General features: G+C 37.0%; 1 pseudogene; it reads right to left on the reverse strand.

Moving 5' to 3' along the window:
- Positions 1–447: 447 nt before the first annotated feature.
- Positions 448–11,575, reverse strand: part of LOC102867045 — a 15,732-nt pseudogene continuing 4,604 nt past the window's right edge.

Consider the following 11,575-nt stretch of genomic DNA (forward strand, 5'->3'; position numbering starts at 1 on the left):
AGTATTAAATAAGCAAATAGTAATAACAATGTAGCAAAAGCAGAATTTATGTATCTGTTCAAATTGAACTGACCATTTCTCCAAGGTGTATGCCAAATTGAATGCTGGATCTTCAATGCTACATCATTAATTTAATACTTTTTAGACACTGATGGAGATATTTTCTTTACAGACTTCTTAAGTTTGTGTATGTTGACCAGTAAATACATCCTTTTCCTTCAATGCTTCCAACCACTGAATATGTGCATTTCAAATTATATCAGCCTGTGACCTTCTCTTCAGAAACCTTAGTAGTGAGTTTGGTGAATGTTTTGAAACAAGAACTATGAGTTCTAAATTAACATGGGCATAATCTTGACAGTATGAAAAGTATTCCCAAATTTTTTTTTTTTAAAAAATTAATGTTAGGAAAGGCCAAAATTCTAATTGGTTCCATTTCCTGACAGTTCAGTTGGGGTAACGTCGGCATGTCACAGCTCCACACTTACACACAGTTCTGATCATCTTTTTTGTCCAGGCTGTGGTCAAAAAAACCTGAAACTGTATCTCCTAAACCTTTCATCTGATAATCAAAAGCTCTTCTCCAGCACTTACGGTTCTTGTGGGAAACAATACTATACAATTCAAGGAAGACAGTATTGAGATTATCAGTGAAAACATTGGACACTTGAAGATTTGTGTCACAACTGTGATTCACAAAATAAGATGTATTTTTATAAAGGATCCACTATTAATTAATTGGATTCACAGTGAAGATCACAGAAGTATGTGATTCCTTTGTTATCATATGACTGGCCCAGTCTTTCTGGTGCTTCACCTGTGATTACCTGAGATAAAAAGTTATGCTTGCCATTAGAGAACTACTGAAGAAGTTTGCAGAGATTCCCAAGTATCTGGCCTTCCTTTCCATTTCACAAGATAATATTCTATGTCCTTTTACTACCTTGTAGTCATACAAATATTCCACCTCATAACTGTTTAGATTCCTTTTGGTAATTTCCAGTCTATTTACTTGTGAGCCGCCCCCCCCCCCTTTTTTTTTAAATTCTACTTAATTCCTGAAGTGAAACTAGGCAAGGCACACACCAAGCTCCCCAAGACTCAGCCTGGCCATGGCCGTCTTGTAGTAATTTCTGTCTTTTGACTTCTTGGCTGTTGGTGCCAACGGTGTTGATTGTGAGTTCAAGCAAGGTGAAATCATTGATAACTTCAATCTTTTTTCCATTTATCATCATGTTGCAGTTACGGGGTTTACGAGTTTAATTAACAGGCTATATAATTCAGGTTGACAACAGTCCCTCACTCCATACAGCTTCTTAGGTGTGGTCTCAAGCCCTTTGACCTTCACCCTCACTGCTTAGGTCAGTGTTGCAAAGTTCCCTTGGTCCTGCCACTTATGACGTTGTTCTTCCATCCTCCAACAAGCTTGGGTGAAGGTCTCTGGCCTTGTAGGGCAACAATCCTAAGCTCTTGTCTAGTGTTGGTCTCTTGGTTCTCTTGATGGGGCTGCTGTTGTGTAGATCCTGGTCTGGCTGGTGCAGCAGCACTTTGGGGCTGGTACATACCTCAAAGGGCATGTACTGGTTCCTCTTCCTGTTGGAATTGAGATTCCCCAGGAGAGAGTTTGATCTCTTATTTTTGTGCAAGTAGCTATGAAGGCTACCTGTGAAGATAGTTTATAGTAAGTCATAAAATGGTATACAATATTTTACTAACTTATATATACCTTTGTTCCCAGAAGTCTTTAAGCCAAAACAGCTATGAGATATCATCTCACCCCAGTAAGAATAGCAAAATTTAACATAACGGCAAGCAACAAAAGGCGAGGATGTGGGGAAACTGGAACTCTTATTCACTGTTGGTGGGAATGTGAAATGGTGCACCCATAACGGCAAGCAACAAAAGGCGAGGATGTGGGGAAACTGGAACTCTTATTCACTGTTGGTGGGAATGTGAAATGGTGCAGTCACTGTGGAAAGCGATGTGGCGCTTTCTTAAAAAGTTGCAAATAGAGATACCATTTGACCCAGCAATCCCATTACTAGGAATATACCCCAGAGAGACCACACCTATGTTTATCGCAGCTTTGTTTACAGTAACGAGTTGGAAGCAACCTAAGTGCCCATCAACAATGAATGGATAGAGAAACTGGTATATTCACACAATGTAATACTACGCTGCATTGAAAAACAGAAAACTCATGAAATATTATAACAAAATGGGCGACACTGGAGGACATTATGCTGAGTGAAATCTCTGTCACAAAAGGACAAATACTGCATGGTGCCACTGTTGTAGAATGGGACTGACATCAGGGTTGGGATAAGACTGAGAAAAAACTGGATAAATTATGTATACTGGATTGAAACAGATGAGGGAAAGAACAGATTAGAGGCAGTATATTATTGAGTATTATGGTTAGCACACGAGTCCAGAATTAAGGTTGCATAGAGAAGTGTATTCGGTGCGGGGAGTGGGGGGAGGGGGGAATTGTATGCCAATGAAGGAATTATTATTTTTTTTTTCTTTTCAAAGAGAGGAGCGAACTGGTGGGGAGGGGTGGCCAGGGAGAAAAGTGCAGCAATGAATGAATGGAAATCCAAAATATCTGTAAATGTTTATTAAAATTAATAAAAAGGGGGGGGAAAGTCTTTAAAGCAGAGAGTTGGAAATTATGTAATCTTCTCAATCATCCAGTTGGCTCACAGGAAACCTGTGTGCGACAAAATGAAACACTGCTGTATCCCAAGTCCTCCATCCTCACAGTCACTACTGTAGCTTTAGCCTGTGTTACATCCACTCTGTCAATCCATTTCACTGAGGATCTTCCTCTGGAAGTTACATGGTTCATAATGTACCTTGCTTACTGTGTTCTTATCAAATTCATTGCTGACACATTGGAACCAACACTCAACTGACTTTCCATCCTATTGCCGGAGGCTGTAAATCCCTTGGGAGAGGACTGCCTATCTTTCAGAATGGTTGGTGGATTCAAATCATCAGGATTCCAGCCTTTGGGTTAACAGCACAGCACATTATAGAGTAGGTAACCCTCAACCTGATGTATTGACAGGGTCATTGGCACACAGTGGTAAGAACAGAAAAGATTGTGAAGATAGACAAGTTTCATTCTGTACTGTTCATTAGAGCAGATGTGCTCTACACAGCTACATACTTTTTGTGATATTTAGTAACTAGTGTTCAGATTATTTTTAAGAACAAAGTATGTTGAAACTAACCCTGAGCAGCTGAACCTTGATGTGTCTCAATGGTCAAGTTTAAGAATTTTTCTATTTGTAATTTTAATTTTAAAAAGATGAGAATAAAGTGACACATTATGTCTTTAGTTTCTCAGAACAGTACATTTTTCTCTTAGTCTTATTATGAAATCTATCAAGTGAGGAATGTATCAGGGTTGCAGCCTTTGGTTAGAGGAGTTTTGGAGAGACAACATCAAAGCAGATCATAGTGTAAGAAGTGTTAAATACATTTTATGCAAATACTGTGAAATCAAAGGAGGCACTTTGTTGACTTGATTTATTTTTTGGTCAAAATGATATTAAAATGGTAAATAAATGCTCATTCTTTTATTTACAATAGCTACTGTTATTGTGTCATCAAGACCCTAGTTCTTCATCCTTCTCACACAGGCAAAGGAATTATGCCAGGTGGAAGAAACTAGAGGAGGGGACAGCACCCAAGTACCAAGGTAGCACAATGTAAACATTGGAGAGCAGACTTTTTTAATGCACTGAGCATTAAAGTGTAGGCCAAAACTACTTTTATTAGGAGGTGAGACTGAAAAAAAAAAGAGACAGAAGTGAAGGTAAAAAGTAAAGATAAATTAATTAGAATGTTACACTCAAGATAGGACAGATCTTTCTGATTAGAAGGAAATTTGGAAGAGGGAGCATGCTAGTAAGGTGAGATCATATTTATGGCTTTCTTGCCTGGGCAGGCCTTGGGACTGGAGCCTGCAAGGATGCCATGGAGAGTTCAAAGTTTAGTGGGTGGTTCTCATTCTGGTCCCTGTTCTCTTACATCTTTCATGCATCCAAAGCATCTACTGCTTCTGACATCACTCATGCACCCAAAGCTTGCCAGTATTGGCTTCCTGGTTCTGGTAACTCAATTTTCCAAGCATAAACTTCTTCCTCTTCTTGGTTCTAATCTTAACACTAAGAGCTTTACTAATGTGGTTTCAGTACCATTGATCAGTTTTAGGTTGATCATTTCTTATAATTGACATTGGTAGTTGTGTATGGTTCACCACTAATACTTCATTATAATTAAAAATAAAACACTGTTTGCTTAATTAATATTTTATTTAAAAGTTTTGACTATAGATAAACGTGCCAGTTTTAGAAACATCACTTTCAAAAGTTTAGATTAGTTTTATCTTTTTTAAAAACAAAATTTTAATTATTTTTTGTTTGTGTACCATCAAATCAGATCTGACTGGTAGAGGAGGAGGTTACCCGTCCTTCTCCAGAGCATCTGGTGGATTTGAACCATGTACCTCTGGGATTGCAGTGCAGCTTCCTGCCAGTAGGCCACCAGAGCTCTCTAGTTTTATCTTTTTTTAAGTAGGTAGTATAGATACAGAATTTTATTAAATTACTATAAAGTGTGCTTAGTGCTGTAAATTCAAAGACTAAATACAGGTTAGTGTTTACACTTAAGGGAATCAGTCTGTTAGATACAGCAATATAAAGAATTATCAAGAATATGGGAGATAGTATAGTGTAGAATCAAGTTACTCTCCTTCTCCAAGAAAAATGCTTTTGCAGAAGCCTACAATGTAAACATAACAAAATTCTGGCTACTTGGCTCCTGCCTCTCTGCTCTCATTCCTGTTGTTACTGTTATGTGTTGTCTAGTTGCCTGCAACTCGTAGCATGTGACCCATAGCAACCCTATGTATGACAGCTCTGAAGTCCTGAGCCAGTCTCACTGACTCCAACACACCTACCGTCATTTCCCTAGTTACTGTATTGATTCATCTCATCTAGGATCTTCCTCTCTGCACTGTTCCTCCACCCTTCCAAGCATGATGTCCTCCTCCAGGGACTAGTCCCTCCTGAACAAAGGATGTGAGATGGAGCTTCAAAACCCTAGCCTCCAAGACAGATCTGGTTTTTTTTCTTGGCGGTCTATGGTATGTTCAAAACTCTTCTCCAGCACCACAACTCAAAGGCATCAGTTCTTGTGTCATCCTTAGTCATTGTACAGCTGTCTAATGCATCGTAAGCAGTTGCAAAGACCATGACTTGGATCAGGCACACCTTAGTCTCTAGACTGACATTGTTGCTTCTCAGTACTCTGGAAAGGACCCTTACAGCAGATTTACCTGGTGCAATTTGTCTTGATTTCCTGACCGCTGGTGCCAAGAATGTTGATTGTGGAGCTGAGCAAAGCTGTAACTGTTAACAACCTCAATCTCTTCTCCATCCCTCATGTGCTGCCAGTTGTCCCAGTGGTGAGAAAGTCTTCGTCTTGTTGATGTTGAGCTTCAGTCCATATTGAAGACTACTGTCCTTGACCTTCTTTAGCAAGTGCTTCAGGTCTGCCTCTCAATTGCCTAGTCCTACCATTTTCTAGCTATTTGGATATATAACCTAACTTTGGTGAATTTATTTCCACATCTGTTCAGTGGCAATATTAGTTTCTTTACTGGATTTTGTAAGAATTAAACTGTGTTGTAGGAAAGGGTACCTGTAATTAGACTCAGTAAATATGCTATTAGGATTGTATATACAAGGCACAGTGAGAATGAAAATGAGAAGGGAGTGGGCTGGGAATAAATGCTTCATGGAATTGGTGATGGCCTGACTTCAGGTTGAATCTTAAAGGACAGTGGAAAATTATACAGACAAAAGGGTCACAGATTTATCTCCTAAAATGAAATATGTATATCTGTTTGCTTGTTTATCATTTATGAGTCTAGCCTTTGTCAGTTGACCTGTCCTGGAGTGACTTACAGGTTGCTGTTATGGTGTTATTCTATTACTGTTTTAAAAACTGGCAGCGTCACTCATTGTAGATGGGTTTCTTTGGAGCTTCCAAATTAAGACAGATTGGAGAACAAGGATTAGCTAACCATTTTAGAAATCACAGGCCTTCAAAAACTGTGAACAACAGAGGAACACTGTTAGATGCAGTACTGGAGATAAGAGTACCCAAATTGGAAATCACTAAAAAATGAGGAGAAAAAGCTGCAAATAACTATTAATAATGAGAGTGTGGAAATGTATGAGGTTGACACAGTGACTGTAACTGAGTGTATTAGAAATAATAATCATGGCACAGAATGGGACAAGATTCAGATCTGTTATTCATATGTTTACTGTAAGTTATTGTTAGCTTGACAGCACCTAACAATAATAATGAAGATTGGGAAATTCTACTTCATTGTGTCTTTCTGGAGATACTATGTCTCACCTGAGTTCAGGTTATCAATTCCTTATATTTTTTTGTCTCATTATAGTGCTAGGCCAGACAATGGTGAGAAACAATGTGTGCTTTATTGTGTTTACTACTTAAATTAAAACTATAAACAGGGTTTTTTTTCCAAGAGAAAACAAATTTATTGTTCAGGAGAAAGATGGGAGGATTCTTCATGTTAACCTCTTGTACAGGATAAAGCAGTGCTTTGGTCGTGAAATAGTGCTACATTTACAGGCAGTTCTTTATAAGTACGTTCACATTAGTTTGTTGAAAATTGTTGTTAGTTGCTGTCTAGTCGAGTGTGACTCATGATGACCCCATGAACAACATATTTGAACCCGGCCATCCTCATCCTCTCCAACACACTTGAGCCCGTTGCTGTGGAACTGCTGTGTCAATCCATCTTGTTGAGAGTCTTTTCTTAGGACTCTTTTGTTGCTGCAAATGACGGTAATACATTTTTTTTAAAAAAAAAAGTGTTTCTAAGCATGGTTGTCAATTTAAAAGTGTGTGGCAATGTGTTAAATCTCTCTCTGAGGTTTTAGTAGGTATATCTTTTTTTGCTTGTGATTGAAGTTGATGGAAATATACTGACTGCTATGGCTAAATTGTAGGGAGCTCTGGTGGCGTGGTGGTAAGCAACTTTGTAGTCCCTAAGGCACACAGTTTGAATCCACCATCTGCCCTATGGGAGAAGGATGGGCAGTCTTTTCCTGTGTGATTAACTGCTTCTGAAAACCTGCTGTAGGGTCAGCTGTGAGTCATTTGCAGCTGAATGGCACACAGCAATACGTTGCAAGTACATAGGTTTATTTTGGATTTTTGAGGAAAACTGGGAAGTTTCTGGAGAAGTTGACAAATCATAGTTGAATGCTTTTTCTACCTCAACAATAGGAGGTTTTTTCTTTGTCTTAATCAGATTTTGGCAAAACATTTTTTTTTTTCTGTGTGTGACATAAATATAAAGAAACTTAAAGATATGCAGTTATATAATGCTTGCCATGTATGAACTGATTTATACCAAAACCCACTGTGTCCATTGTGACTCATAACAACCCTCCAGTGCTTTTCGGAAAATGTCAATCTTTACAGTCTCTCAGAGCAGCTGATGGATTCAAACAGCTGACATTCCAAAATACAATTCACAGGCTTATTTGTGCTTACTTTAGTATTCTATAGTGAGCTATTTCACATTTTCTTTACCAGATAAAAAGTTTTGCTTCTATGTATGGCTGGCACCTCTTCCCCACCTCTACCTTCCCCACCTCACATTGCCTTCCTATTGAATCAAAGCCTCTTTTGAGATTTATCATCCCTGACAGACATTAGCCAGTAAGCAAAATAAGCATATGCTTACTTATTAAGCAAATTAACACAGTTGGAAAGAAGTAGAGATTACATCTAATGTATGATTTATGGGCATGTCATGGGAATAGGGATATTTTCTAATTATGATCCATAAAGGAAAGCCAAAAATTATGAGATTAGACAAGCTAATCAAGAACAGCACAGAGAAAAAGAGATGAAAGATGATTAATAATAAGATAGTGCTTATAAGTTGTAATGGCAGTGAATATTAGAAAAACCTCTTATTGGAGATTTAAGAAATAGAATAGAATATGTTCTGGTATGAGATGGTAATCAACTTCTAATGCTTGGCATTTACCTGGAAGATGCCCAAGTAATTTACACAGGTGAGGGGCAGAGTATTCATTCCAGTATAGTTAAAGGCCAAGCACCTGAAGGTTTCTGCTGCAAAGATTTTTTAAAAGCAAAGATACCACTATGGTGACTAAGGTGTGCTTGACCCACACCACAGTCTTCTCAGTTATCTCATGTATGTGAAAGTTAAACAGTGGAAAAAATACATTGTGTTATAAATCTTTTTCTTTCAAACATGGGGAACCATTTCTATTTCATTTTTTCATTATCACAGTCTAAAGCTATAAGCATCTGAGTGCAACACTTACCTTTAATAGTGGTGTTACTAGGTTTTATTGGTAGGAATGAACCTCAAAAGAAAAAAATGAAGTTACTCATCTTTGTCCCAACACTAGCCTTTAACTTTTGATGAGAGTTTTAAATGTGACAAAGTGACATTGGGTGGTTTCCTGCAACTAATAGAAAAGGGAAGGCATTTTGTGAAACAACTGTGTTTTGTCTCTTTCCCTCCATCCTTGGTCTGATTTAAAATTAGACCTAGGGTACTAGTGGGAAAGTAGCTTGTACATCTGTCATAGGGTCACTGTGAGTCGTGCTTGATTGTAATTCACTAAAAGTTAGCTTTTTATATAATGTGTTCAGTACAAAATCTATGTAAAGATTATTGGCAGATTATGTAAATGGCAGGGAGAAAGTTGGAAACATCAAAAAGGAGAATATGTATCAAACAGTCATGTAGATTATTTAAATATTACCTGTCTCAGTGAATTTGAAACGTAAACCAGAAAGCAAACATTGCTATGGAATCAGTTCTGACTCATTGTACTCTGCAGAATAAAGTAGAACTGCTTGATCCATTCTTTATAGAACAAAGATTCTGTCAGTCTTTACAGAAGCAGACTGCCCAATGTCCAGTAGTGGACAAATGACTAAAGAAACCTGGCACATTCACACAGAGTATCTTACATTACTAAAAAACTATCACAAATTTGTGAAATACTGTACAACATAAACGAGTCTAGAACAAATTTTGCAGAGTGGCTTAAATTAATCACAAACACAATTATGGCAAAAAGAAGCAGATTGCCATGCTTTTCTATGAGGGGGGTGGGTTAACTGAATTGCCATGTCATTCTCCAGGAGTGGCGCTGGTGGATTTTAAAGGTTAGCTGAGTTTACATCATTGCACCATCAAGGCTTCTTGTATTTGGAATGGCCTTGTGGCAAGAAACTACGCTGCAATCCTGAAAGCACACAGTTTGAGGCCACCAGCTGCTCTGTGGGAGAAGGACGGGCAGTCTCCTCCTGTTCAGTTAAACCCGCTGGAGGGTTAGCTTTGGGTTGGTTCTGACTCAGTGGTACACAACACATTCTAAAATTTTAATAATTTGCAATGTCACAAAGATAGTTAATTGAGAAAATTGCTTAGTAGATTTCATTAACTTTTGAAAATTAATCTGAAAAGTTTTTGATTTACAGTTTATGCCTTGCCTCATTGCTATTAGAAAATACTGTTTGGATAAGAATTATTAACAGTGTGTGCCATTCAAGCAAGGTAGATAATCTGATGATTGAAATGAAGCTTTGCCAGGTGACAAATTTTCAGGACACATGAACCATTTGTAATTATTGCATTTTTAAAAAATAAAAAATTATTGCGTTATTCAATAAACCTTCATTGACTATGTTAAAACTTTTATTTCCCTTTTTAATAATAATTCAGATAAGTATGGAGAAAAGATACAACTCAGACACTTGCCACATATCCTTCCTGATTTTAAACCATGAAGTGTTCTCTTGTTCTGTTTGGATAACTGCTTCTTGGTCTGTGCCTAGATTCTATATATGCACCATTAAGTGTTCTGGGATTTCCATTCTCAATATTGGCCATAATTACTTATAATCTAGTCAAATGCCTTTGCACAGTTAATAAAACAGTAAACATAATTGTGATATTCTTTGCTTTCAGCTAAGATCTATCTGATATTAGCAGTGATCACGTCCCTCATTCCATACCCTCTTCTGAATCTAGCTGTTCCTTCATTACTATTGCTTCTTGCTTATATGCTGCTTCCTGAAATGGTTCAATGTTTACCGATTCTTTTTTTTGAAGTGGCTGTGTATTTCTTCCATCTTTGATGTTTCTTGCATCATTCAAGATTTTGCCCTTAGAACCCTTCAGTATTGTAATTTGAGGCTTGAATTTGTTCTTCAGGTTTTTTGCAGCTTGAGAAGAACCAGACATGCTCTTCCTTTTTGGTTTTCTAACTCCCAACTCTTTGCACACTTCATTATAAAGCTAATCTCAAGCTGCTCTGTGAGATCTTGTGCTCATATCTCTTAAGTATTCGATATTCTTTGTTTTGACCTCTAAATTCTAGGACAAGTTTCAGAGTCTATTCTGATGTCTTATTTTGGTCTTTGCTTCTTAACTTTAATACACAGACAACTAAAAATAAAAAGGATTCAATAAGAAATTAATTAATTTTTTTATTCACTTGACTTCATTTTTACCTTTCTCTGTGCTGAGATTTTTTTTTAAAGTTTTAATTGTGATTTTAATGAGCATTTACAAAGAAGTTAGACTTTCATTCATTCATTGTTGCACACTTTACCCTCTTGCCCTTCTTTCCCCATCTTCTTGTTCACTTTAAAAAAAAAGAAGAATTGTTGCATAATTACCCCCCTCCCCCCAAGTCCTCTTTGCAGTGATATATCTTTTCTTCTGGGTGTGCTGAGATTTTTTTAAGCAACACACCATTTTTGCCTAGAAATTGTATTTGTGGTGGTGGTGGTGGTGGTGTTATGTAGCTAATTTAAAAAATAATATTGAAATATTGTCAGGAAGCATTTAAAAATGTCTTCTCAATTAATTTTGACTTGGAAAGGTTTAAATGGTCTTTAAAACACATGTAAAATTTTGCTTATCTGTGTAAGAAATTACCTCATATTCAATACCAGAGTCTTTTTCCTTGTTGTTGTTTATCACTCCCATAAGTTTTTCTCCACTGAATATTTCCTTTTATTTTTAACAACTAATAAGGAAAACTCAAACCCACAAACAAAACTAGAAAATAATGTAATGATTCCCCAAATAACCATTATGTAGCTTCAGCAGTTACTAACTTCTTTCATATGTATTCATGTTTCCTTTCATATATATATTCCTTTAACCCCTCTCTACCCAAATTATTTTGAAACATTCCACGCATCTTTTCACCTGTACTTTTCTTTAGTATGTTTTTCAAATAGGTAGTATATTTTTTGAAGACTTTATTACTGTCATTCCTATTAAACTAAAAATATTTTAACATCATTATACTTTTTTAAAAAATTTTTTTATTATTATTAAATTTTATTAGTTTTAATGAACATTTACAGGGATTTTGGGTTTTCATTCCTTCATTACGGCACCATTCTCTCTACCCTCCTCCCCAGTTTATTCTTCTTCCCCGCCATCCGAATG

This window comes from Elephantulus edwardii, unplaced genomic scaffold (assembly GCF_000299155.1).
Source record: "Elephantulus edwardii isolate Elephantulus edwardi_28Jun2011 unplaced genomic scaffold, EleEdw1.0 scaffold00094, whole genome shotgun sequence".
Taxonomy (NCBI): Eukaryota; Metazoa; Chordata; class Mammalia; order Macroscelidea; family Macroscelididae; genus Elephantulus; species Elephantulus edwardii.